Here is a 26,884-nt window from a genome sequence, read left to right as displayed (position 1 = left end):
GTCTCAAACTGAGTACTCTTTGATCGATTCCTGGAACACCAGTAGTAGTTTCCGAAGCACATCTGGAGGCTTCCTGTAATCTGTGCACATTCAGAGTGTTGATGAAAGAGAGATATTGCATCGTGATTGAATATAACGTGCACCATGCGGACTTTTCTCCATGGGAGTAATGTCTCAAACTGTCTACTCTTTGATCGATTCCTGGAACACCAGTAGTAGTTTCCGAAGCACATCTGGAGGCTTCCTGTAATCTGTGGACGTTCAGAGTTTTGATGAAAGACAGAAATTGCATCGGGATTGAATATAACGGGCACCATGCGCACTTTTCTCCATGGGAGTAATGTCTCAAACTGTCTACTCTTTGATCGATTCCTGGAACACCAGTAGTAGTGTCCGAAGCACATCTGGAGGCTTCCTGTAATCTGTGGACGTTCAGAGTTTAGATGAAAGACATAAATTGCATCGGGATTGAATATAACGGGCACCATGCGGACTTTTCTCCATGGAACTAATGTCTCAAACTGTCTACTCTTTGATCGATTCCTGGGACACCAGTAGCAGTTTCCGAAGCACATCTGGAAGCTTCCTGTAATCTGTGGACGTTCAGAGTTTTGATGAAAGACAGAAATTGCATCGGGATTGAATATAACGGGCACCATGTAGACTTTTCTCCATGGGAGTAATGTCTGAATCTGTCTACTCTTTGGTCGATTCCTGGAACACCAGTAGTAGTTTCCAAAGCACATCTAGAGGCTTCCTGTAATCTGTGGACGTTCAGAGTTTTGGTGAAAGACAGAAATAGCATCGGGGTTGAATATAACGGGCACCATGCGGACTTTTCTCCATGGGAGTAATGTCTCAAACCGTCTACTCTTTGGTCACTTCCTGGGACACCAGTAGTAGTTTCCGAAGCACATCTGGAGGATTCCTGTAGTCTGTGGACGTTCAGAGTTTTGATGAAAGACATAAATTGCATCGGGATTGAATATAACAGGCAATATGCGGACTTTTCTCCATGGAAGTAATGTCTCAAACTGTCTACTCTTTGATCGATTTCTGGGACACCAGTAGTAGTTTCCGAAGCACATCTGGAGGCTTCCTGTAATCTGTGGACGTTCAGAGTTTTGATGAAAGACAGAAATTGCATCGGGATTGAATATAACGGGCACCATGTAGACTTTTCTCCATGGGAGTAATGTCTCAAACTGTCTACTCTTTGATCGATTTCTGGAACACCAGTAGTAGTTTCCGAAGCACATCTGGAGGCTTCCTGTAATCTGTGGACGTTCAGAGTTTTGGTGAAAGACAGAAATTGCATCGGGGTTGAATATAACGGGCACCATGCGGACTTTTCTCCATGGGAGTAATGTCTCAAACTGTCTACTCTTTGATCGCTTCCTGGGACACCAGTAGTAGTTTCCGGAGCACATCTGGAGGCTTCCTGTAATCTGTGCACATTCAGAGTATTGATGAAAGAGAGAAATTGCATCAGGATTGAATATAACGGGCACCATGCGGACTTTTCTCCATGCGAGTAATGTCTCAAACTGTCTTCCCTTTGCTCGATTCCTGGAAAACCAGTAGTAGTTTCCGAAGCACATCTGGAGGCTTCCTGTAATCTGTGGACGTTCAGAGTTTTGATGAAAGACAGAAATTGCATCGGGGTTGAATATAACGGGCACCATGCGGACTTTTCTCCCTGGGAGTAATTTCTCAAACTGTCTACTCTTTGATCGATTCCTGGAACACCAGTAGTAGTTTCCGAAGCACATCTGGATGCTTCCAGTAATCTGTGGACGTTCAGAGTTTTGATGAAAGACAGAAATTGCATCTGGATTGAATATAACGGGCACCATGCGGACTTTTCTCCCTGGGAGTAATGTCTCAAACTGTCTACTCTTTGATCGATTCCTGGAACACCAGTAGTAGTTCCCGAAGCACATCTGGAGGCTTCCTGTAATCTGTGGACGTTCAGAGTTTTGATGAAAGACATAAATTGCTTCGGGATTGAATATAACGGGCCCCATGCGGACTTTTCTCCATGGAAGTAATGTCTCAAACTGTCTACTCTTTGATCGATTCCTGGGACACCAATAGTAGTTTCCGAAGCACATCTGGAAGCTTCGTGTATTCTGTGGACGTTTAGAGTTTTGATGAAAGACAGAAATTGCATCGGGATTGAATATAACGGGCACAATGCGGACTTTTCTCCATGGGAGAAATGTCTCAAACTGTCTACTCTTTGATCGATTCCTGGAACACCAGTAGTTGTTTCCGAAGCACATCTAGAGGCTTCCTGTAATCTGTGGACGTTCAGAGTATTGATGAAAGACAGAAATTGCATCGGGGTTGAATATAACGGGCACCATGCGGAGTTTTCTCCATTCGAGTAATGTCTCAAACTGTCTAATCTGTGATCGATTCCTGGAACACCAGTAGTAGTTTCCGAAGCACATCTGGAGGCTTCCTGTAATCTGTGGACGTTCAGAGATTTGATGAAAGACAGAAATTGCATCGGGGTTGAATATAACGGGCACCATGCGGACTTTTCTCCATGGGAGTAATGTCTCAAACTGTCTACTCTTTGATCGATTCCTGGAACACCAGTAGTAGTTTCCGAAGCACATCTAGAGGCTTCCTGTAATCTGTGGACGTTCAGAGTTTTGATGAAAGACAGAAATTGCATCGGGATTGAATATAACGGGCACCATGCGCACTTTTCTCCATGGGAGTAATGTCTCAAAATGTCTACTCTTTGATCGATTCCTGGAACACCAGTAGTAGTGTTCGAAGCACATCTGGAGGCTTCCTGTAATCTGTGGACGTTCAGAGTTTAGGTGAAAGACATAAATTGCATCGGGATTGAATATAACGGGCACCATGCGGACTTTTCTCCATGGGAGTAATGTCTCAAACTGTCTATTCTCTGATCGAATCCTGGAACACCAGTAGTAGTTTCCGAAGCACATCTGGAGGCTTCCTGTTATCTGTGGACGTTCAGAGTTTTGATGAAAGACATAAATTGCATCGGGATTGAATATAACGGGCACCATGCGGACTTTTCTCCATGGAACTAATGTCTCAAACTGTCTACTCTTTGATCGATTCCTGGGACACCAGTAGCAGTTTCCGAAGCACATCTGGAAGCTTCCTGTAATCTGTGGACGTTCAGAGTTTTGATGAAAGACAGAAATTGCATCGGGATTGAATATAACGGGCACCATGTAGACTTTTCTCCATGGGAGTAATGTCTCAAACTGTCTACTCTTTGATCGATTCCTGGAACACCAGTAGTAGTTTCCAAAGCACATCTGGAGGCTTCCTGTAATCTGTGGACGTTCAGAGTTTTGGTGAAAGACAGAAATAGCATCGGGGTTGAATATAACGGGCACCATGCGGACTTTTCTCCATGGGAGTAATGTCTCAAACTGTCTACTCTTTGATCACTTCCTGGGACACCAGTAGTAGTTTGCGAAGCACATCTGGAGGCTTCCTGTAGTCTGTGGACGTTCAGAGTTTTGATGAAAGACATAAATTGCATTGGGATTGAATATAACGGGCAATATGCGGACTTTTCTCCATGGAAGTAATGTCTCAAACTGTCTACTCTTTGATCGATTTCTGGGACACCAGTAGTAGTTTCCGAAGCACATCTGGAGGCTTCCTGTAATCTGTGGACGTTCAGAGTTTTGATGAAAGACAGAAATTGCATCGGGATTGAATATAACGAGCACCATGTAGACTTTTCTCCATGGCAGTAATGTCTCAAACTGTCTACTCTTTGATCGATTTCTGGAACACCAGTAGTAGTTTCCGAAGCACATCTGGAGGCTTCCGGTAATCTGTGGACGTTCAGAGTTTTGGTGAAAGACAGAAATTGCATCGGGGTTGAATATAACGGGCACCATGCGGACTTTTCTCCCTGGGAGTAATGTCTCAAACTGTCTACCCTTTGATCGATTCCTGGGACACCAGTAGTAGTTTCCGAAGCACATCTGGAGGCTTCCTGTAATCTGTGCACATTCAGAGTATTGATGAAAGAGAGAAATTGCATCAGGATTGAATATAACGGGCACCATGCGGACTTTTCTCCATGCGAGTAATGTCTCAAAGTGTCTTCCATTTGCTCGATTCCTGGAAAACCAGTAGTAGTTTCCGAAGCACATCTGGAGGCTTCCTGTAATCTGTGGACGTTCAGAGTTTTGATGAAAGACAGAAATTGCATCGGGGTTGAATATAACGGGCACCATGCGGACTTTTCTCCATGGGAGTAATGTCTCAAACTGTCTACTCTTTGATCGATTCCTGGAACACCAGTAGTAGTTTCCGAAGCACATCTAGAGGCTTCCTGTAATCTGTGGACGTTCAGAGTTTTGATGAAAGACAGAAATTGCATCGGGATTGAATATAACGGGCACCATGCGCACTTTTCTCCATGGGAGTAATGTCTCAAAATGTCTACTCTTTGATCGATTCCTGGAACACCAGTAGTAGTGTTCGAAGCACATCTGGAGGCTTCCTGTAATCTGTGGACGTTCAGAGTTTAGGTGAAAGACATAAATTGCATCGGGATTGAATATAACGGGCACCATGCGGACTTTTCTCCATGGGAGTAATGTCTCAAACTGTCTACTCTTTGATCGATTCCTGGAACACCAGTAGTAGTTTCCGAAGCACATCTGGAGGCTTCCTGTAATCTGTGGACGTTCAGAGTTTTGATGAAAGACAGAAATTGCATCGTGGTTGAATATAACGGGCACCATGCGGACTTTTCTCCATGGGAGTAATGTCTCAAACTGTCTACTCTTTGATCGATTCCTGGAACACCAGTAGTAGTTTCCGAAGCACATCTGGAGCCTTCCTGTAATCTGTGGACGTTCAGAGTTTTGATGAAAGACAGAAATTGCATCGGTTTTGAATATAACGGGCACCATGCCGACTTTTCTCCTTGGGAGTAATGTCTCAAACTAAGTACTCTTTCATCGATTCCTGGAACACCAGTAGTAGTTTCCGAAGCACATCTGGAGGCTTCCTGTAATCTGTGGACGTTCAGAGATTTGATGAAAGACAGAAATTGCATCGGGGTTGAATATAACGGGCACCATGCGGACTTTTCTCCATGGGAGTAATGTCTCAAACTGTCTACTCTTTGATCGATTCCTGGAACACCAGTAGTAGTTTCCGAAGCACATCTGGAGGCTTCCTGTAATCTGTGGACGTTCAGAGTTTTGATGAAAGACAGAAATTGCATCGGGATTGAATATAACGGGCACCATGCGCACTTTTCTCCATGGGAGTAATGTCTCAAACTGTCTACTCTTTGATCACTTCCTGGGACACCAGTAGTAGTTTGCGAAGCACATCTGGAGGCTTCCTGTAGTCTGTGGACGTTCAGTGTTTTGATGAAAGACATAAATTGCATCGGGATTGAATATAACGGGCAATATGCGGACTTTTCTCCATGGAAGTAATGTCTCAAACTGTCTACTCTTTGATCGATTTCTGGGACACCAGTAGTAGTTTCCGAAGCACATCTGGAAGCTTCCTGTAATCTGTGGACGTTCAGAGTTTTGATGAAAGACAGAAATTGCAACGGGATTGAATATAACGGGCACCATGTAGACTTTTCTCCATGGGAGTAATGTCTCAAACTGTCTACTCTTTGATCGATTTCTGGAACACCAGTAGTAGTTTCCGAAGCACATCTGGAGGCTTCCTGTAATCTGTGGACGTTCAGAGTTTTGGTGAAAGACAGAAATTGCATCGGGGTTGAATATAACGGGCACCAAGCGGACTTTTCTCCATGGGAGTAATGTCTCAAACTGTCTACTCTTTGATCGAATCCTGGGACACCAGTAGTAGTTTCCGAAGCACATCTGGAGGCTTCCTGTAATCTGTGCACATTCAGAGTATTGATCAAAGAGAGAAATTGCATCAGGATTGAATATAACGGGCACCATGCGGACTTTTCTCCATGCGAGTAATGTCTCAAACTGTCTTCCCTTTGCTCGATTCCTGGAAAACCAGTAGTAGTTTCCGAAGCACATCTGGAGGCTTCCAGTAATCTGTGGACGTTCAGAGTATTGATGAAAGACAGAAATTTCATCGAGATTGAATATAACGGGCACCATGTAGACTTTTCTCCATGGGAGTAATGTCTCAAACTGTCTACTCTTTGATCGATTCCTGGAACACCAGTAGTAGTTTCCAAAGCACATCTGGAGGCTTCCTGTAATCTGTGGACGTTCAGAGTTTTGGTGAAAGACAGAAATAGCATCGGGGTTGAATATAACGGGCACCATGCGGACTTTTCTCCATGGGAGTAATGTCTCAAACTGTCTACTCTTTGATCACTTCCTGGGACACCAGTAGTAGTTTGCGAAGCACATCTGGAGGCTTCCTGTAGTCTGTGGACGTTCAGTGTTTTGATGAAAGACAGATATTGCATCGGGATTGAATATAACGGGCAATATGCGGACTTTTCTCCATGGAAGTAATGTCTCAAACTGTCTACTCTTTGATCGATTTCTGGGACACCAGTAGTAGTTTCCGAAGCACATCTGGAGGCTTCCTGTAATCTGTGGACGTTCAGAGTTTTGATGAAAGACAGAAATTGCATCGGGATTGTATATAACGGGCACCATGTAGACTTTTCTCCATGGGAGTAATGTCTCAAACTGTCTACCCTTTGATCGATTTCTGGAACAGCAGTAGTAGTTTCCGAAGCACATCTGGAGGCTTCCTGTAATCTGTGGACGTTCAGAGTTTTGGTGAAAGACAGAAATTGCATCGGGGTTGAATATAACGGGCACCATGCGGACTTTTCTCCATGGGAGTAATGTCTCAAACTGTCTACTCTTTGATCGAATCCTGGGACACCAGTAGTAGTTTCCGAAGCACATCTGGAGGCTTCCTGTAATCTGTGCACATTCAGAGTATTGATGAAGGCGAGAAATTGCATCAGGATTGAATATAACGGGCACCATGCGGACTTCTCTCCATGCGAGTAATGTCTCAAACTGTCTTCCCTTTGCTCGATTCCTGGAAAACCAGTAGTAGTTTCCGAAGCACATCTGGAGGCTTCCTGTAATCTGTGGACGTTCTGAGTTTTGATGAAAGACAGAAATTGCATCGGGGTTGAATATAACGGGCACCATGCGGACTTTTCTCCATGGGAGTAATTTCTTAAACTGTCTACTCTTTGATCGATTCCTGGAACACCAGTAGTAGTTTCCGAAGCACATCTGGATGCTTCCTGTAATCTGTGGACGTTCAGAGATTTGATGAAAGACAGAAATTGCATCGGGGTTGAATATAACGGGCACCATGCGGACTTTTCTCCATGGGAGTAATGTCTCAAACTGTCTACTCTTTGATCGATTCCTGGAACACCAGTAGTAGTTTCCGAAGCACATCTGGAGGCTTCCTGTAATCTGTGGACGTTCAGAGTTTTGATGAAAGACAGAAATTGCATCGGGATTGAATATAACGGGCACCATGCGCACTTTTCTCCATGGGAGTAATGTCTCAAACTGTCTACTCTTTGATCACTTCCTGGGACACCAGTAGTAGTTTGCGAAGCACATCTGGAGGCTTCCTGTAGTCTGTGGACGTTCAGTGTTTTGATGAAAGACATAAATTGCATCGGGATTGAATATAACGGGCAATATGCGGACTTTTCTCCATGGAAGTAATGTCTCAAACTGTCTACTCTTTGATCGATTTCTGGGACACCAGTAGTAGTTTCCGAAGCACATCTGGAAGCTTCCTGTAATCTGTGGACGTTCAGAGTTTTGATGAAAGACAGAAATTGCATCGGGATTGAATATAACGGGCACCATGTAGACTTTTCTCCATGGGAGTAATGTCTCAAACTGTCTACTCTTTGATCGATTTCTGGAACACCAGTAGTAGTTTCCGAAGCACATCTGGAGGCTTCCTGTAATCTGTGGACGTTCAGAGTTTTGGTGAAAGACAGAAATTGCATCGGGGTTGAATATAACGGGCACCAAGCGGACTTTTCTCCATGGGAGTAATGTCTCAAACTGTCTACTCTTTGATCGAATCCTGGGACACCAGTAGTAGTTTCCGAAGCACATCTGGAGGCTTCCTGTAATCTGTGCACATTCAGAGTATTGATGAAAGAGAGAAATTGCATCAGGATTGAATATAACGGGCACCATGCGGACTTTTCTCCATGCGAGTAATGTCTCAAACTGTCTTCCCTTTGCTCGATTCCTGGAAAACCAGTAGTAGTTTCCGAAGCACATCTGGAGGCTTCCAGTAATCTGTGGACGTTCAGAGTATTGATGAAAGACAGAAATTGCATCGAGATTGAATATAACGGGCACCATGTAGACTTTTCTCCATGGGAGTAATGTCTCAAACTGTCTACTCTTTGATCGATTCCTGGAACACCAGTAGTAGTTTCCAAAGCACATCTGGAGGCTTCCTGTAATCTGTGGACGTTCAGAGTTTTGGTGAAAGACAGAAATAGCATCGGGGTTGAATATAACGGGCACCATGCGGACTTTTCTCCATGGGAGTAATGTCTCAAACTGTCTACTCTTTGATCACTTCCTGGGACACCAGTAGTAGTTTGCGAAGCACATCTGGAGGCTTCCTGTAGTCTGTGGACGTTCAGTGTTTTGATGAAAGACAGATATGGCATCGGGATTGAATATAACGGGCAATATGCGGACTTTTCTCCATGGAAGTAATGTCTCAAACTGTCTACTCTTTGATCGATTTCTGGGACACCAGTAGTAGTTTCCGAAGCATATCTGGAGGCTTCCTGTAATCTGTGGACGTTCAGAGTTTTGATGAAAGACAGAAATTGCTTCGGGATTGTATATAACGGGCACCATGTAGACTTTTCCCCATGGGAGTAATGTCTCAAACTGTCTACCCTTTGATCGATTTCTGGAACAGCAGTAGTAGTTTCCGAAGCACATCTGGAGGCTTCCTGTAATCTGTGGACGTTCAGAGTTTTGGTGAAAGACAGAAATTGCATCGGGGTTGAATATAACGGGCACCATGCGGACTTTTCTCCATGGGAGTAATGTCTCAAACTGTCTACTCTTTGATCGAATCCTGGGACACCAGTAGTAGTTTCCGAAGCACATCTGGAGGCTTCCTGTAATCTGTGCACATTCAGAGTATTGATGAAGGAGAGAAATTGCATCAGGATTGAATATAACGGGCACCATGCGGACTTCTCTCCATGCGAGTAATGTCTCAAACTGTCTTCCCTTTGCTCGATTCCTGGAAAACCAGTAGTAGTTTATGAAGCACATCTGGAGGCTTCCTGTAATCTGTGGACGTTCTGAGTTTTGATGAAAGACAGAAATTGCATCGGGGTTGAATATAACGGGCACCATGCGGACTTTTCTCCATGGGAGTAATTTCTTAAACTGTCTACTCTTTGATCGATTCCTGGAACACCAGTAGTAGTTTCCGAAGCACATCTGGATGCTTCCTGTATTCTGTGGACGTTCAGAGTTTTGATGAAAGACAGAAATTGCATCTGAATTAAATATAACGGGCACCATGCGGACTTTTCTCCCTGGGAGTAATGTCTCAAAGTGTCTACTCTTTGATCGATTCCTGGAACACCAGTAGTAGATTCCGAAGCACATCTGGAGGCTTCCTGTAATCTGTGGACGTTCTGAGTTTTGATGAAAGACAGAAATTGCATCGGGGTTGAATATAACGGGCACCATGCGGACTTTTCTCCATGGGAGTAATGTCTCAAACTGTCTACTCTTTGATCGATTCCTGGAACACCAGTAGTAGTTTCCGAAGCACATCTGGAGGCTTCCTGTAATCTGTGGACGTTCAGAGTTTTGATGAAAGACAGAAATTGCATCGGGATTGAATATAACGGGCACCATGCGCACTTTTCTCCATGGGAGTAATGTCTCAAACTGTCTACTCTTTGATCACTTCCTGGGACACCAGTAGTAGTTTGCGAAGCACATCTGGAGGCTTCCTGTAGTCTGTGGACGTTCAGTGTTTTGATGAAAGACATAAATTGCATCGGGATTGAATATAACGGGCAATATGCGGACTTTTCTCCATGGAAGTAATGTCTCAAACTGTCTACTCTTTGATCGATTTCTGGGACACCAGTAGTAGTTTCCGAAGCACATCTGGAAGCTTCCTGTAATCTGTGGACGTTCAGAGTTTTGATGAAAGACAGAAATTGCATCGGGATTGAATATAACGGGCACCATGTAGACTTTTCTCCATGGGAGTAATGTCTCAAACTGTCTACTCTTTGATCGATTTCTGGAACACCAGTAGTAGTTTCCGAAGCACATCTGGAGGCTTCCTGTAATCTGTGGACGTTCAGAGTTTTGGTGAAAGACAGAAATTGCATCGGGGTTGAATATAACGGGCTCCAAGCGGACTTTTCTCCATGGGAGTAATGTCTCAAACTGTCTACTCTTTGATCGAATCCTGGGACACCAGTAGTAGTTTCCGAAGCACATCTGGAGGCTTCCTGTAATCTGTGCACATTCAGAGTATTGATGAAAGAGAGAAATTGCATCAGGATTGAATATAACGGGCACCATGCGGACTTTTCTCCATGCGAGTAATGTCTCAAACTGTCTTCCCTTTGCTCGATTCCTGGAAAACCAGTAGTAGTTTCCGAAGCACATCTGGAGGCTTCCTGTAATCTGTGGACGTTCAGAGTATTGATGAAAGACAGAAATTGCATCGAGATTGAATATAACGGGCACCATGTAGACTTTACTCCATGGGAGTAATGTCTCAAACTGTCTACTCTTTGATCGATTCCTGGAACACCATTAGTAGTTTCCAAAGCACATCTGGAGGCTTCCTGTAATCTGTGGACGTTCAGAGTTTTGGTGAAAGACAGAAATAGCATCGGGGTTGAATATAACGGGCACCATGCGGACTTTTCTCCATGGGAGTAATGTCTCAAACTGTCTACTCTTTGATCACTTCCTGGGACACCAGTAGTAGTTTGCGAAGCACATCTGGAGGCTTCCTGTAGTCTGTGGACGTTCAGTGTTTTGATGAAAGACAGATATTGCATCGGGATTGAATATAACGGGCAATATGCGGACTTTTCTCCATGGAAGTAATGTCTCAAACTGTCTACTCTTTGATCGATTTCTGGGACACCAGTAGTAGTTTCCGAAGCACATCTGGAGGCTTCCTGTAATCTGTGGACGTTCAGAGTTTTGGTGAAAGACAGAAATTGCATCGGGGTTGAATATAACGGGCACCATGCGGACTTTTCTCCATGGGAGTAATGTCTCAAACTGTCTACTCTTTGATCGAATCCTGGGACACCAGTAGTAGTTTCCGAAGCACATCTGGAGGCTTCCTGTAATCTGTGCACATTCAGAGTATTGATGAAGGAGAGAAATTGCATCAGGATTGAATATAACGGGCACCATGCGGACTTCTCTCCATGCGAGTAATGTCTCAAACTGTCTTCCCTTTGCTCGATTCCGGGAAAACCAGTAGTAGTTTCCGAAGCACATCTGGAGGCTTCCTGTAATCTGTGGACGTTCTGAGTTTTGATGAAAGACAGAAATTGCATCGGGGTTGAATATAACGGGCACCATGCGGACTTTTCTCCATGGGAGTAATTTCTTAAACTGTCTACTCTTTGATCGATTCCTGGAACACCAGTAGTAGTTTCCGAAGCACATCTGGATGCTTCCTGTATTCTGTGGACGTTCAGAGTTTTGATGAAAGACAGAAATTGCATCTGAATTAAATATAACGGGCACCATGCGGACTTTTCTCCCTGGGAGTAATGTCTCAAAGTGTCTACTCTTTGATCGATTCCTGGAACACCAGTAGTAGTTTCCGAAGCACATCTGGAGGCTTCCTGTAATCTGTGGACGTTCACAGTTTTGATGAAAGACATAAATTGCTTCGGGATTGAATATAACGGGCACCATGCGGACTTTTCTCCATGGAAGTAATGTCTCAAACTGTCTACTCTTTGATCGATTCCTGGGACACCAATAGTAGTTTCCGAAGCACATCTGGAAGCTTCGCGTAATCTGTGGACGTTCAGAGTTTTGATGAAAGACAGAAATTGCACCGGGATTGAATATAACGGGCACCATGCGGACTTTTTTCCATGGGAGTAATGTCTCAAACTGTCTACTCTTTGATCTCGTCCTGGGACACCAGTAGTAGTTTCCGAAGCACATCTGGAGGCTTCCTGTAATCTGTGCACATTCAGAGTATTGAAGAAAGAGAGAAATTGCATCGGGATTGAATATAATGGGCACCATGCGGACTTTTCTCCATGGGAGTAAAGTCTCAAACAGTCTACCCTTTGCTCGATTCCTGGAACACCAGTAGTTGTTTCCGAAGCACATCTGGAGGCTTCCTGTAATCTGTGGACGTTCAGAGTTTTGATGAAAGACAGAAATTGCATCGGGGTTCAATATAACGGGCACCATGCGGAGTTTTCTCCATTCGAGTAATGTCTCAAACTGTCTACTCTGTGATCGAATCCTGGAACACCAGTAGTGGTTTCCGAAGCACATCTGGAGGCTTCCTGTAATCTGTGGACGTTCAGAGTTTTGATGAAAGACAGTAATTGCATCGGGATTGAATATATAACGGGCAACATGCGGACTTTTCTCCCTGGGAGTAATGTCTCAAACTGTCTACTCTTTGATCGATTCCTGGAACACCAGTAGTAGTTTCCGAAGCACATCTGGAGGCTTCCTGTAATCTGTGGACGTTCAGAGATTTGATGAAAGACAGACATTGCATCGGGGTTGAATATAACGGGCACCATGCGGACTTTTCTCCATGGGAGTAATGTCTTAAACTGTCTACTCTTTGATCGATTCCTGGAACACCAGTAGTAGTTTCCGAAGCACATCTGGAGGCTTCCTGTAATCTGTGGACGTTCAGAGTTTTGATGAAAGACAGAAATTGCATCGGGATTGAATATAACGGGCACCATGCGGACTTTTCTCCATGGGAGTAATGTCTCAAACTGTCTACTCTTTGATCGATTCCTGGAACACCAGTAGTAGTGTCCGAAGCACATCTGGAGGCTTCCTGTAATCTGTGGACGTTCAGAGTTTAGATGAAAGACATAAATTGCATCGGGGTTCAATATAACGGGCACCATGCGGACTTTTCTCCATGGAACTAATGTCTCAAACTGTCTACTCTTTGATCGATTCCTGGGACACCAGTAGCAGTTTCCGAAGCACATCTGGAAGCTTCGTGTAATCTGTGGACGTTCAGAGTTTTGATGAAAGACAGAAATTGCATCGGGATTGAATATAATGGGCACCATGCAGACTCTTCTCCATGGGAGTAATGTCTCAAACTGTCTACTCTTTGATCGATTCCTGGAACACCAGTAGTAGTTTCCAAAGCACATCTGGAGGCTTCCTGTAATCTGTGGACGTTCAGAGTTTTGGTGAAAGACAGAAATAGCATCGGGGTTGAATATAACGGGCACCATGCGGACTTTTCTCCATGGGAGTAATGTCTCAAACTGTCTACCCTTTGCTCGATTCCTGGAACACCAGTAGTAGTTTCCGAAGCACATCTGGAGGCTTCCTGTAATCTGTGGACGTTCAGAGTTTTGATGAAAGACAGAAATTGCATCGGGGTTGAATATAACGGGCACCATGCGGACTTTTCTCCATGGGAGTAATGTCTCGAACTGTCTACTCTTTGATCGATTCCTGGAACACGAGTAGTAGTTTCCGAAGCACATCTGGAGGCTTCCTGTAATCTGTGGACGTTCAGAGTTTTGATGAAAGACAGAAATTGCATCGGGATTGAATATAACGGGCACCATGCGGACTTTTCTCCATGGGAGTAATGTCTCAAACTGTCTACTCTTTGATCACTTCCTGGGACACCAGTAGTAGTTTGCGAAGCACATCTGGAGGCTTCCTGTAATCTGTGCACATTCAGAGTATTGATGAAAGAGAGAAATTGCATCGGGATTGAATATAACGGGCACCATGCGGACTTTTCTCCCTGGGAGTAATGTCTCAAACTGTCTACTCTTTGATCGATTCCTGAAACACCTGTAGTAGTTTCCGAAGCACATCTGGAGGCTTCCTGTAATCTGTGGACGTTCAGAGTTTTGATGAAAGACAGAAATTGCATCGGGGTTGAATATAAGGGGCACCATGCGGAGTTTTCTCCATGGGAGTAATGTCTCAAACTGTCTACTCTTTTATCGATTCCTGGAACACCAGTAGTAGTTTCCGAAGCACATCCGGAGGCTTCCTGTAATCTGTGGTCGTTCAGAGTTTTGATGAAAGACAGAAATTGCATCGGGGTTGAGTATAACGGGCACCATTCGGACTTTTCTCCATGGGAGTAATGTCTCAAACTGTCTACTCTTTGATCGTTTCCTGGAACACCAGTAGTAGTTTCCGAAGCACATCTGGATACTTCCTGTAATCTGTGGACGTTCAGAGTTTTGATGAAAGACATAAATTGCATCGGGATTGAATATAACGGGCACCATGCGAACTTTTCTCCCTGGGATTAATGTCTCAAACTGTCTACACTTTGATCGATTGCTGGAACACCAGTTGTAGTTTCCGAAGCACATCTGTAGGCTTCCTGTAACCTGTGGACGTTCAGAGTTTTGATAAAAGACATAAATTGCATCGGGATTGAATATAACGGGAACCATGCGGTCTTTTCTCCATGAAAGTAATGTCTCAAACTAGATACTCTTTGATCGATTCCTGGGACACCAGCAGTAGTTTCCGAAGCACATCTGGAAGCTTCGTGTAATCTGTGGACGTTCAGAGTTTTGATGAAAGACAGAAATTGCATCGGGATTGAATATAACGGGCACCATGCGACTTTTCGCCCTGGGAGTAATGTTTCAAACTGTCTACTCTTTGATCGATTCCTGGAACACCAGTAGAAGTTTCCGAAGCACATCTGGAGGCTTCCTGTAATCTATGGACGTTCAGAGTTTTGATGAAAGACAGAAATTGCATCGGGTTTGAATATAACGGGCACCATGCGGACTTTTCTCCATGGGAGTAATGTCTCAAACTGTCTACTCTTTGATCGATTCCTGGAACACCAGTAGTAGATTCCGAAGCACATCTGGAGGTTTCCTGTAATCTGTGGACGTTCAGAGTTTTGATGAATGACAGAAATTGCATCGGGGTTGAATATAACGGGCACCATGCGGACTTTTCTCCATGGGAGTAATGTCTCAAACTGTCTACCCTTTGCTCGATTCCTGGAACACCAGTAGTAGTTTCCGAAGCACATCTGGAGGCTTCCTGTAATCTGTGGACGTTCAGAGTTTTGATGAAAGACATAAATTGCATCGGGATTGAATATAAAGGGCACCATGCGGACTTTTCTCCATGGAAGTAATGTCTTAAACTGTCTACTCTTTGATCGATTCCTGGGACACCAGTAGCAGTTTCCGAAGCACATCTGGAAGCTTCGTGTAATCTGTGGACGTTCAGAGTTTTGATGAAAGACAGAAATTGCATCGGGGTTGAATATAACGGGCACCATGCGGACCTTTCTCCATGGGAGTAATGTCTCAAACTGTCTACCCTTTGCTCGATTCCTGGAACTCCAGTAGTAGTTTCCGAAGCACATCTGGCGGCTTCGTGTAATCTGTGGACGTACAGAGTTTTGATGAAAGACAGAAATTGCATCGGGGTTGAATATAAGGGGCACCATGCGGAGTTTTCTCCATTGGAGTAATGTCTCAAACTGTCTACTCTATGATCGATTCCTGGAACACCAGTAGTAGTTTCCAAAGCACATCTGGAGGCTTCCTGTAATCTGTGGACTTTTAGAGTTTTGATGAAAGACAGAAATTGCATCGGGGTTGAATATAACGGGCACCATGCGGACTTTTCCCCATGTGAGTAATGTCTCAAACTGAGTACTCTTTGATCGATTCCTGGAACACCAGTAGTAGTTTCCGAAGCACATCTGGCGGCTTCGTGTAATCTGTGGACGTACAGAGTTTTGATGAAAGACAGAAATTGCATCGGGATTGAATATAACGGGCACCATGCGGACTTTTCTCCATGGGAGTAATGTCTCAAACTGTGTACTCTTTGATCGATTCCTGGAACACCAATAGTAGTTTCCGAAGCACATCTGGAAGCTTCGTGTAATCTGTGGACGTTCAGAGTTTTGACGAAAGACAGAAATTGCATCGGGGTTGAATATAACGGGCACCATGCGGACTTTTCCCCATGTGAGTAATGTCTCAAACTGAGTACTCTTTGATCGATTCCTGGAACACCAGTAGTAGTTTCCGAAGCACATCTGGAGGCTTCCTGTAATCTGTGGACGTTCAGAGTTTTGATGAAAGACAGAAATTGCATCGGGGTTGAATATAACGGGCACCATGCGGACTTTTCCCCATGTGAGTAATGTCTCAAACTGAGTACTCTTTGATCGATTCCTGGAACACCAGTAGTAGTTTCCGAAGCACATCTGGCGGCTTCGTGTAATCTGTGGACGTACAGAGTTTTGATGAAAGACAGAAATTGCATCGGGGTTGAATATAAGGGGCACCATGCGGAGTTTTCTCCATTGGAGTAATGTCTCAAACTGTCTACTCTATGATCGATTCCTGGAACACCAGTAGCAGTTTCCAAAGCACATCTGGAGGCTTCCTGTAATCTGTGGACTTTTAGAGTTTTGATGAAAGACAGAAATTGCATCGGGGTTGAATATAACGGGCACCATGCGGACTTTTCCCCATGTGAGTAATGTCTCAAACTGAGTACTCTTTGATCGATTCCTGGAACACCAGTAGTAGTTTCCGAAGCACATCTGGCGGCTTCGTGTAATCTGTGGACGTACAGAGTTTTGATGAAAGACAGAAATTGCATCGGGGTTGAATATAAGGGGCACCATGCGGAGTTTTCTCCATTGGAATAATGTCTCAAACTGTCTACTCTATGATCGATTCCTGGAACACCAGTAGTAGTTTCCAAAGCACATCTGGAGGCTTCCTGTAATCTGTGGACTTTTAGAGTTTTGATGAAAGACAGAAATTGCATCGGGGTTGAATATAACGGGCACCATGCGGACTTTTCCCCATGTGAGTAATGTCTCAAACTGAGTACTCTTTGATCGATTCCTGGAACACCAGTAGTAGTTTCCAAAGCACATCTGGAGGCTTCCTGTAATCTGTGGACGTTTAGAGTTTTGATGAAAGACAGAAATTGCATCGGGATTGAATATAACGGGCACCATGCGGACTTTTCTCCATGGGAGTAATGTCTCAAACTGTGTACTCTTTGATCGATTCCTGGAACACCAATAGTAGTTTCCGAAGCACATCTGGAGGCTTCCTGTTATCTGTGGACGTTCAGAGTTTTGATGAACGTCATAAATTGCATCGGGATTGAATATAACGGGCACCATGCGGACTTTTCTCCATGGAAGTAATATCTCAAACTGTCTACACTTTGATCGATTCCTGGAACACCAGTAGTAGTTTCCGAAGCACATCTGGAGGCTTCCTGTAATCTGTGGACGTTCAGAGTTTTGGTGAAAGACAGAAATTGCATCGGGGTTGAATATAAAGGGCACCATGCGGACTTTTCTCCATGGGAGTAATGTCTCAAACTGTGTACTCTTTGATCGATTCCTGGAACACCAATAGTAGTTTCCGAAGCACATCTAAAAGCTTCGTGTAATCTGTGGACGTTCAGAGTTTTGATGAAAGACAGAAATTGCATCGGGATTGAATATAAAGGGCACCATGCGGACTTTTCTCCATGGGAGTAATGTCTCAAACTGTGTACTCTTTGATCGATTCCTGGAACACCAATAGTAGTTTCCGAAGCACATCTGGAAGCTTCGTGTAATCTGTGGACGTTCAGAGTTTTGATGAAAGACAGAAATTGCATCGGGGTTGAATATAACGGGCACCATGCGGACTTTTCCCCATGTGAGTAATGTCTCAAACTGTCTACCCTTTGCTCGATTCCTGGAACACCAGTAGTAGTTTCCGAAGCACATCTGGCGGCTTCGTGTAATCTGTGGACGTACAGAGTTTTGATGAAAGACAGAAATTGCATCGGGGTTGAATATAAGGGGCACCATGCGGAGTTTTCTCCATTGGAGTAATGTCTCAAACTGTCTACTCTATGATCGATTCCTGGAACACCAGTAGTAGTTTCCAAAGCACATCTGGAGGCTTCCTGTAATCTGTGGACGTTTAGAGTTTTGATGAAAGACAGAAATTGCATCGGGGTTGAATATAAGGGGCACCATGCGGAGTTTTCTCCATTGGAGTAATGTCTCAAACTGTCTACTCTATGATCGATTCCTGGAACACCAGTAGTAGTTTCCGAAGCACATCTGGAAGCTTCGTGTAATCTGTGGACGTTCAGAGTTTTGACGAAAGACAGAAATTGCATCGGGGTTGAATATAACGGGCACCATGCGGACTTTTCCCCATGTGAGTAATGTCTCAAACTGAGTACTCTTTGATCGATTCCTGGAACACCAGTAGTAGTTTCCGAAGCACATCTGGAGGCTTCCTGTAATCTGTGGACGTTCAGAGTTTTGATGAAAGACAGAAATTGCATCGGGGTTGAATATAACGGGCACCATGCGGACTTTTCCCCATGTGAGTAATGTCTCAAACTGAGTACTCTTTGATCGATTCCTGGAACACCAGTAGTAGTTTCCAAAGCACATCTGGAGGCTTCCTGTAATCTGTGGACGTTTAGAGTTTTGATGAAAGACAGAAATTGCATCGGGATTGAATATAACGGGCACCATGCGGACTTTTCTCCATGGGAGTAATGTCTCAAACTGTGTACTCTTTGATCGATTCCTGGAACACCAATAGTAGTTTCCGAAGCACATCTGGAGGCTTCCTGTTATCTGTGGACGTTCAGAGTTTTGATGAACGTCATAAATTGCATCGGGATTGAATATAACGGGCACCATGCGGACTTTTCTCCATGGAAGTAATGTCTCAAACTGTCTACTCTTTGATCGATTCCTGGAACACCAGTAGTAGTTTCCGAAGCACATCTGGAGGCTTCCTGTAATCTGTGGACGTTCAGAGTTTTGGTGAAAGACAGAAATTGCATCGGGGTTGAATATAACGGGCACCATGCGGACTTTTCCCCATGGGAGTAATGTCTCAAACTGTCTACTCTTTGATCACTTCCTGGGACACCAGTAGTAGTTTCCGAAGCACATCTGGAGGCTTCCTGTAATCTGTGCACATTCAGAGTATTGATGAAAGAGAGATATTGCATCGGGATTGAATATAACGTGCACCATGCGGACTTTTCTCCATGGGAGTAATGTCTCAAACTGTCTACTCTTTGATCGATGCCTGGAACACCAGTAGTAGTTTCCGAAGCACATCTGGAGGCTTCCTGTAATCTGTGGACGTTCAGAGTTTAGATGAAAGACATAAATTGCATCGGGATTGAATATAACGGGCACCATGCGGACTTTTCTCCATGGCAGTAATATCTCAAACTGTCTACTCTTTGATCGATTCCTGGAACACCAGTAGTAGTTTCCGAAGCACATCTGGAGGCTTCCTGTTATCTGTGGACGTTCAGAGTTTTGATGAAAGACATAAATTGCATCGGGATTAAGTATAACGGGCACCATGCGGACTTTTCTCCATGGAAGTAATGTCTCAAACTGTCTACTCTTTGATCGATTCCTGGGACACCAGTAGTAGTTTCCGAAGCACATCTGGAGGCTTCCTGTAATCTGTGGACGTTCACAGTTTTGATGAAAGACATAAATTGCATCGGGATTGAATATAATGGGCACCATGAGGACTTTTCTCCATGGGAGTAATGTCTCAAACTGCCTACTCTTTGATCGATTCCTGGAACACCAGTAGTAGGTTCCGAAGCACATCTGGAGGCTTCCTGTAATCTGTGGACGTTCAGAGTCTTGATGAAAGACAGAAATTGCATCGGGATTGAATATAACATGCACCATGCGGACTTTTCTCCATGGGAGTAATGTCTCAAACTGTCTACTCTTTGCTCGATTCCTGGAACACCAGTAATAGTTTCTGAAGCACATCTGGAGGCGTCCTGTAATCTGTGGACGTTCAGAGTTTTGATGAAAGACAGAAATTGCATTGAGGTTGAATATAACGGTCACCATGCGGACTTTTCTTCATTTGAGTAATGTCTCAAACTGTCTACTCTTTGATCGATTTCTGGAACACAAGTAGTAGTTTCTGAAGCACATATGGAGGCTTCCTGTAATCTGTGGACGTTCAGAGTTTTCATGAAAGACAGAAATTGCATCGGGATTGAATATAACGTTCACCATGCGGACTTCCTCCATGGGAGTAGTGTCTCAAACTGTCTACTCTTTGATCGATTCCTGGGACACCAGTAGTAGGTTCCGAAGCACATCTGGAGGCTTCCTGTAATCTGTGGACGTTCAGAGTTTTGATGAAAGACATAAATTGCTTCGGGATTGAATATAACGGGCAACATGCGGTCTTTTCTCCATGGAAGTAATGTCACAAACTGTCTACTCTTTGATCGATTCCTGGGACACCAATAGTAGCTTCCTAAGCACATCTGGAAGCTTCGTGTAATCTGTGGACGTTCAGAGTTTTGATGAAAGACAGAAATTGCATCGGGATTGAATATAACGTGCACCATGCGGAGTTTTCTCCATGGGAGTAATGTCTCAAACTGTGTACTCTTTGATCGATTTCTGGAACACCAGTAGTAGTTTCCGAAGCACATCTGGAGGCTTCCTGTAATCTGTGGACGTTCAGAGTTTTGATGAAAGACAGAAATTGCATCGGGGTTGAATATAACGGGCTCCATGCGGACTTTTCTCCATGGGAGTAATGTCTCAAACTGTCTACTCTTTGATCACGTCCTGGGACACCAGTAGTAGTTTCCGAAGCACATCTGGAGGCTTCCTGTAATCTGTGGACGTTCAGAGATTTGATGAAAGACAGAAATTGCATCGGGGTTGAATATAACGGGCACCATGCGGACTTTTCTCCATGGAAGTAATGTCTCAAACTGTCTACTCTTTGATCGATTCCTGGGACACCAGTAGTAGTTTCCGAAGCACATCTGGAGGCTTCCTGTAATCTGTGGACGTTCAGAGTTTTGATGAAAGACATAAATTGCATCGGGATTGAATATAACGGGCACCATGCGGACTTTTCTCCATGGAAGTAATGTCTCAAACTGTCTACTCTTTGATCGATTCCTGGGACACCAGTAGTAGTTTCCGAAGCACATCTGGAGGCTTCCTGTAATCTGTGGACGTTCAGAGTTTTGATGAAAGACATAAATTGCATTGGGATTGAATATAACGGGCAATATGCGGACTTTTCTCCATGGGAGTAATGTCTCAAACTGCCTACTCTTTGATCGATTCCTGGAACACCAGTAGTAGGTTCCGAAGCACATCTGGAGGCTTCCTGTAATCTGTGGACGTTCAGAGTCTTGATGAAAGACAGAAATTGCATCGGGATTGAATATAACGGGCACCATGCGGACTTTTCTCCATGAGAGTAATGTCTCAAACTGTCTACTCTTTGCTCGATTCCTGGAACACCAGTAGTAGTTTCTGAAGCACATCTGGAGGCGTCCTGTAATCTGTGGACGTTCAGAGTTTTGATGAAAGACAGAAATGGCATTGAGGTTGAATATAACGGTCACCATGCGGACTTTTCTTCATTTGAGTAATGTCTCAAACTGTCTACTCTTTGATCGATTTCTGGAACACAAGTAGTAGTTTCTGAAGCACATTTGGATTCTTCCTGTAATCTGTGGACGTTCAGAGTTTTCATGAAAGACAGAAATTGCATCGGGATTGAATATAACGTTCACCATGCGGACTTCCTCCATGGGAGTAGTGTCTCAAACTGTCTACTCTTTGATCGATTCCTGGAACACCAGTAGTAGTTTCCGAAGCACATCTGGAGGCTTCCTGTAATCTGTGGACGTTCAGAGTTTTGGTGAAAGACAGAAATTGCATCGGGGTTGAATATAACGGGCACCATGCGGACTTTTCTCCATGGGAGTTATGTCTCAAACTGTCTACTCTTTGATCGATTCCTGGGACACCAGTAGTAGTTTCCGAAGCACATCTGGAGGCTTCCTGTAATCTGTGCACATTCAGAGTATTGATGAAAGAGAGATATTGCATCGTGATTGAATATAACGGGCACCATGCGGACTTTTCTTTCTGGGAGTAATGTCTCAAACTGTCTACTCTGTGATCGATTCCTGGAACACCAGTAGTAGCTTCCGAAGCACATCTGGAGGCTTCCTGTAATCTGTAAACGTTCAGGGTTTTGATGAAAGACAGAAATTGCATCGGGGTTGAATATAACGGGCACCATGCGGTGTTTTCTCCATTGGAGTAATGTCTCAAACTGTCTACTCTGTGATCGATTCCTGGAACACCAGTAGTAGTTTCCGAAGCACATCTGGAGGCTTCCTGTAATCTGTGGACGTTCAGAGTTTTGATGAAAGACAGAAATTGCATCGGGATTGAATATAACGGGCACCATGCGGACTTTTCTCCATGGGAGTAATTTCTCAAACTGAGTACTCTTTGATAGATTCCTGAAACACCAGTAGTAGTTTCCGAAGCACATCTGGAGGCTTCCTGTAATCTGTGGACGTTCAGAGATTTGATGAAAGACAGAAATTGCATCGGGGTTGAATATAACGGGCACCATGCGGACTTTTCTCCATGGGAGTAATGTCTCAAACTGTCTACTCTTTGATCGATTCCTGGGACACCAGTAGTAGTTTCCGAAGCACATCTGGAGGCTTCCTGTAATATGTGCACATTCAGAGTATTGATGAAAGAAAGAAATTGCATCGGGATTGAATATGACGGGCACCATGCGGACTTTTCTCCATGGGAGTAATGTCTCAAACTGTCTACCCTTTGCTCGATTCCTGGAAAACCAGTAGTAGTTTCCGAAGCACATCTGGAGGCTTCCTGTAATCTGTGCACATTCAGAGTATTGATGAAAGAGAGAAATTGCATCGGGATTGAATATAACGGGCACCATGCGGACTTTTCTCCATGGCAGTAATGTCTCAAACTGTCTACCCTTTGCTCGATTCCTGGAACACCAGTAGTTATTTCCGAAGCACATCTGGAGGCTTCCTGTAATCTGTGGACGTTCAGGGTTTTGATGAAAGACAGAAATTGCATCGGGGTTGAATATAACGGGCACCATGCGGTGTTTTCTCCATTGGAGTAATGTCTCAAACTGTCTACTCTGTGATCGATTCCTGGAACACCAGTAGTAGTTTCCGAAGCACATCTGGAGGCTTCCTGTAATCTGTGGACGTTCAGAGTTTTGATGAAAGACAGAAATTGCATCGGGATTGAATATAACGGGCACCATGCGGACTTTTCTCCCTGGGAGTAATGTCTCAAACTGTCTACTCTTTGATCGATTCCTGGAACACCAGTAGTAGTTTCCGAAGCACATCTGGAGGCTTCCTGTAATCTGTGGACGTTCAGAGTTTTGATGAAAGACAGAAATTGCATCGGGGTTGAATATAACGGGCACCATGCGGACTTTTCTCCATGGGAGTAATGTCTCAAACTGTCTACTCTTTGATCGATTCCTGGAACACCAGTAGTAGTTTCCGAAGCACATCTGGAGGCTTCCTGTAATCTGTGGACGTTCAGAGTTTTGATGAAAGACAGAAATTGCATCGGGGTTGAATATAACGGGCACCATGCGGACTTTTCTCCATGGGAGTAATTTCTCAAACTAAGTACTCTTTGATCGATTCCTGGAACACCAGTAGTAGTTTCCGAAGCACATCTGGAGGCTTCCTGTAATCTGTGGACGTTCAGAGATTTGATGAAAGACAGAAATTGCATCGGGGTTGAATATAACGGGCACCATGCGGACTTTTCTCCATGGGAGTAATGTCTCAAACTGTCTACTCTTTGATCGATTCCTGGGACACCAGTAGTAGTTTCCGAAGCACATCTGGAGGCTTCCTGTAATATGTGCACATTCAGAGTATTGATGAAAGAAAGAAATTGCATCGGGATTGAATATGACGGGCACCATGCGGACTTTTCTCCATGGGAGTAATGTCTCAAACTGTCTACCCTTTGCTCGATTCCTGGAAAACCAGTAGTAGTTTCCGAAGCACATCTGGAGGCTTCCTGTAATCTGTGGACGTTCAGAGTTTTGATGAAAGACAGAAATTGCATCGGGGTTGAATATAACGGGCACCATGCGGACTTTTCTCCATGGGAGTAATGTCTCAAACTGTCTACTCTTTGATCGATTCCTGGAACACCAGTAGTAGTTTCCGAAGCACATCTGGGGGCTTCCTGTAATCTGTGGACGTTCATAGTTTTCATGAAAGACAGAAATTGCATCTGGATTGAATATAACGGGCACCATGCGGACTTTTCTCCCTGGGAGTAATGTCTCAAACTGTCTACTCTTTGATCGATTCCTGGAACACCAGTAGTAGTTTCCGAAGCACATCTGGAGGCTTCCTGTAATCTGTGGACGTTCAGAGTTTTGATGAAAGACATAAATTGCTTCGGGATTGAATATAACGGGCACCATGCGGACTTTTCTCCATGGAAGTAATGTCTCAAACTGTCTACTCTTTGATCGATTCCTGGGACACCAATAGTAGTTTCCGAAGCACATCTGGAAGCTTCGTGTAATCTGTGGACGTTCAGAGTTTTGATGAAAGACAGAAATTGCATCGGGATTGAATATAACGGGCACCATGCGGACATTTCTCCCTGGGAGTAATGTCTCAAACTGTCTACTCTTTGATCGATTTCTGGAACACCAGTAGTAGTTTCCGAAGCACATCTGGAGGCTTCCTGTAATCTGTGGACGTTCAGAGTTTTGATGAAAGACAGAAATTGCATCGGGGTTGAATATAACGGGCACCATGCGGACTTTTCTCCATGGGAGTAATGTCTCAAACTGTCTACCCTTTGATCACGTCCTGGGACACCAGTAGTAGTTTCCGAAGCACATCTGGAGGCTTCCTGTAATCTGTGCACATTCAGAGTATTGATGAAAGAGAGACATTGCATCGGTATTGAATATAACGGGCACCATGCGGACTTTTCTCCATGGGAGTAATGTCTCAAACTGTCTACCCTTTGCTCGATTCCTGGAACACCAGTAGTTGTTTCCGAAGCACATCTGGAGGCTTCCTGTAATCTGTGGACGTTCAGAGTTTTGATGAAAGACAGAAATTGCATCGGGGTTGAATATAACGGGCACCATGCGGAGTTTTCTCCATTCGAGTAATGTCTCAAACTGTCTACTCTGTGTTCGATTCCTGGAACACCAGTAGTAGTTTCCGAAGCACATCTGGAGGCTTCCTGTAATCTGTGGACGTTCAGAGTTTTGATGAAAGACAGAAATTGCATCGGGATTGAATATAACGGGCACCATGCGGACATTTCTCCCTGGGAGTAATGTCTCAAACTGTCTACTCTTTGATCGATTCCTGGAACACCAGTAGTAGTTTCCGAAGCACATCTGGAGGCTTCCTGTTATCTGTGGACGTTCAGAGTTTTGATGAAAGACATAAATTGCATCGGGATTAAATATAACGGGCACCATGCGGACTTTTCTCCATGGAAGTAATGTCTCAAACTGTCTACTCTTTGATCGATTCCTGGGACACCAGTAGTAGTTTCCGACGCACATCTGGAGGCTTCCTGTAATCTGTGGACGTTCAGAGTTTTGATGAAAGACAGAAATTGCATCGGGATTGAATATAATGGGCACCATGAGGACTTTTCTCCATGGGAGTAATGTCTCAAACTGCCTACTCTTTGATCGATTCCTGGAACACCAGTAGTAGTTTCCGACGCACATCTGGAGGCTTCCTGTAATCTGTGGACGTTCAGAGTTTTGATGAAAGACAGAAATTGCATCGGGATTGAATATAACGGGCACCATGCGGACTTTTCTCCATGGCAGTAATGTCTCAAACTGTCTACCCTTTGCTCGATTCCTGGAACACCAGTAGTTATTTCCGAAGCACATCTGGAGGCTTCCTGTAATCTGTGGACGTTCAGGGTTTTGATGAAAGACAGAAATTGCATCGGGGTTGAATATAACGGGCACCATGCGGTGTTTTCTCCATTGGAGTAATGTCTCAAACTGTCTACTCTGTGATCGATTCCTGGAACACCAGTAGTAGTTTCCGAAGCACATCTGGAGGCTTCCTGTAATCTGTGGACGTTCAGAGTTTTGATGAAAGACAGAAATTGCATCGGGATTGAATATAACGGGCACCATGCGGACTTTTCTCCCTGGGAGTAATGTCTCAAACTGTCTACTCTTTGATCGATTCCTGGAACACCAGTAGTAGTTTCCGAAGCACATCTGGAGGCTTCCTGTAATCTGTGGACGTTCAGAGTTTTGATGAAAGACAGAAATTGCATCGGGGTTGAATATAACGGGCACCATGCGGACTTTTCTCCATGGGAGTAATGTCTCAAACTGTCTACTCTTTGATCGATTCCTGGAACACCAGTAGTAGTTTCCGAAGCACATCTGGAGGCTTCCTGTAATCTGTGGACGTTCAGAGTTTTGATGAAAGACAGAAATTGCATCGGGGTTGAATATAACGGGCACCATGCGGACTTTTCTCCATGGGAGTAATTTCTCAAACTAAGTACTCTTTGATCGATTCCTAGAACACCAGTAGTAGTTTCCGAAGCACATCTGGAGGCTTCCTGTAATCTGTGGACGTTCAGAGATTTGATGAAAGACAGAAATTGCATCGGGGTTGAATATAACGGACACCATGCGGACTTTTCTCCATGGGAGTAATGTCTCAAACTGTCTACTCTTTGATCGATTCCTGGGACA

Source organism: Schistocerca gregaria, chromosome 11 (genome assembly GCF_023897955.1).
Source record: "Schistocerca gregaria isolate iqSchGreg1 chromosome 11, iqSchGreg1.2, whole genome shotgun sequence".
Taxonomy (NCBI): domain Eukaryota; kingdom Metazoa; phylum Arthropoda; class Insecta; order Orthoptera; family Acrididae; genus Schistocerca; species Schistocerca gregaria.
The sequence above is the reverse complement of the archived record's forward strand: the minus strand, read 5'-3'. Positions refer to the sequence as shown.